At 44.4% G+C, this 2,670-nt stretch overlaps 1 protein-coding gene across 1 annotated transcript in view; it reads left to right on the top strand.

The window, feature by feature from the left end:
• Positions 1-2,670, top strand: part of MFSD4A (major facilitator superfamily domain containing 4A) — an 18,046-nt gene that overhangs the window by 613 nt on the left and 14,763 nt on the right. The window lies entirely within an intron of this gene.

The following is a 2,670-nucleotide window of genomic DNA, read 5'->3' on the forward strand; positions in this document are numbered from 1 at the left end:
TGCTTTGCTTTTTTTAAACTACAATGAATAGTTAATCTCAACCCTGTTCACGGAGAATTAACGTTAAAACTAGTACATCATATATATAAAAACTCTGTGCAACTGAACAACAGCAGAACAAAAAGTCAACACAATTCTCTAAAGCAGTTCCAAAGCCTGAAGAGTTAAGACATGCTTGCCAAAACAACCCACAACACAGCTCAAGGAGCCCAGAGCACACCCAGGTATTGTAGTATTGTACCCCGGCACACAGCACACACACCAGGATCCATGCAGAGCCCATCCTCACCACCTTCCTGTGTTCCAGAAAATAAGGAAAGGAAAAAGAAAAACAAAAAACAGCTTCCAGTTATTAGTACAGCACTGCTGCACGTACTGCTCCAGGACGTGGGCTCCAAGCAGTGCTTTCCAACCTCCCTGCACTGCTGACAGTTGGATCCGTGTCTCCATTTCAAGACCCCTGTTTTCCAAATGCTGACAATTACACCTTCTGCAACACCTGGTCTCAACAGAGAAAGTTGAAAAAAAAAAAAAAAAAGCCCCAATTTTTTGTTCCATGAGCATAAAACTGTTCAAAGATACATTTAAGACACTTCTTTTTCCAGGAAGATGTGGCATACGGCAACGCCAAAGATGCATTTAAAAATAACCTTTGGGAATCCTTAGCCCACATGCTGTGATACAACCAAGAGAAAAAGAAAAGCGACCCCCCCCCCCTCCCCCCCACGAAGCATCCACAGCACGTGCAAAACGTTTTCAAGTGGCAACTGCATCGTGCAGTGTTTGCTCTGGGTGTACAAACCTGGAAGCTGCACTGCATCCTGAACACACGTCCCCTGGCAGTGAACAGGTGTGCACGTGTATGTTTGTATGGAGAGAGCTGTTCAGCCTCGGTGGAACAATGCATAGAGGAAACAAGCTGTACAAGTTTGCCTTTTTTGATTAGATGCCTGCGACGGCTCTGCAATTCAAGTCTTCTACAACATTCTTTGGAAGGGGAGGGGAAATGAAAATCAATTCTGATCAGTCCTACTGTGTTTGGTAGGATAATTTATATGAATCTGATGTCTTGCTGTCTGAAAAGGGAAATACATTAGCATGCACATCCAAGCAGAAGCATGGGGCCCTGAACAGCTTTCTTATCCTGAAGGTCACTTTCTTGGGGGGGAAAAGGAACAAACAAACCAAAACAAGGATGGTGACAGTCAGCAAAGCAGCATCCTCCAGAAAGAACCAACTTCCTGCACTGAACATCATCTCCCTTATGTCTGTTTGTTCTTTGTACAAATCAAGAATAACACTCCTCACTTCTAGATCTACCAGAGACCCAAAACCAACGCTCTCCTCCTGCTTCAGGCAGCACCAGGACAGTCAGGGGATCTGAGCAGAGGGTCCAACAGTGATGCACAACACAGACTGCAGAAACACGGCAGCACTGCCATTAGTGCAGCTTCGCTGCCCCTAGATTGCATCCTCAGGACTAAAAGCCAGCTACAGAGAAAAGATTTAGTTCTGTTTTCAGGAATATTTCTCTGTTTGGAACCTGTTTTGTAGGGCTCCTGCAGAGTCCATAGGCTTTGCTCTCTCCAAGTGGAAAGCAGCGGCCGCAGATGTCAATCTAGGAAAAAGCCTCTGGCAGGAACAGCCCCACAGAACTGTGTAAAACAACTGTCACCACGTTTTATCTTTTAATCTTCATCTGACAGCCTCTGATTTCAGCAGATCAACTTTAGCACGGCACATATTCACTGCCACTCAACTTGATGGCAGTCGCCAAAGGCTCCACATTAAGCAGATTTGCTACCACTGCTCAGACTAAACAGCAGCCATTGCCAATTACTGCTTAATTAAACTCAAATCAAGCAACAACAAAAAAATCCCTGTTTAGACAAGACGTACCACCCCTCATTACAGCACCCCGAACAGCTTTTTAAGGAACACGACTGCAATTTTAATGGATTTCCATCTGATTTTCATCGGATTTTTAATTGATCTGCTGAGCATAAATCCTGCGAGGCTCGGGCTGTTTGCAAAAAGATGCTCCAAAACTGGTCAGACAAAATAAACCACTCATACCCAGGACCAGAAGAGAAATCTATTTCCTACACAGGTGAACTAAGGAACAAACCAGAACAACAGTGTTACAGACACCCAAAACTCACACGTGGAGTTTCAAAGCATCTGGCCATTCTGACAACGTTCCTGAACTACTGATGTAGTTTATTCCATAGCTGACAATACCAAGATAGCCTCTTGATACAGCACTGAGATGTGCCTTGTAAACAAACACGCGTTCAAAATGGAAGAGGTTAAGTGGTAGAGTAAAATATGAGTACATACAACAACAAAAAAAAGCTATAAAACAGTCGCAAAACTTAACTAAAAAATACACTGATAAACCACGGGTGGCCAACAGACTGGCAGTTCTATGGGCTCCGAACCAAGCACAAGGAAAATGCTACAGAAGTGGAGCAGAACTCTGAACCCATGCTTACTTGGAGCTGGCTGGATGTGCCAGGCCAGCTCTGCCACCCAGTCCCAAGCTGCTGAAATTCTTGCACCCAAGTTGAAGTCACAGAGGGTGGGGGATCTGACGTCACACAGCGCTTTGTGGTTGAAGATATGCACAAAAACAGCCCTCGTTGTGGTTAAAATGAACACTATATTAAA

This window comes from Meleagris gallopavo, chromosome 28 (genome assembly GCF_000146605.3).
Source record: "Meleagris gallopavo isolate NT-WF06-2002-E0010 breed Aviagen turkey brand Nicholas breeding stock chromosome 28, Turkey_5.1, whole genome shotgun sequence".
In the NCBI taxonomy this organism is placed as follows: Eukaryota; Metazoa; Chordata; class Aves; order Galliformes; family Phasianidae; genus Meleagris; species Meleagris gallopavo.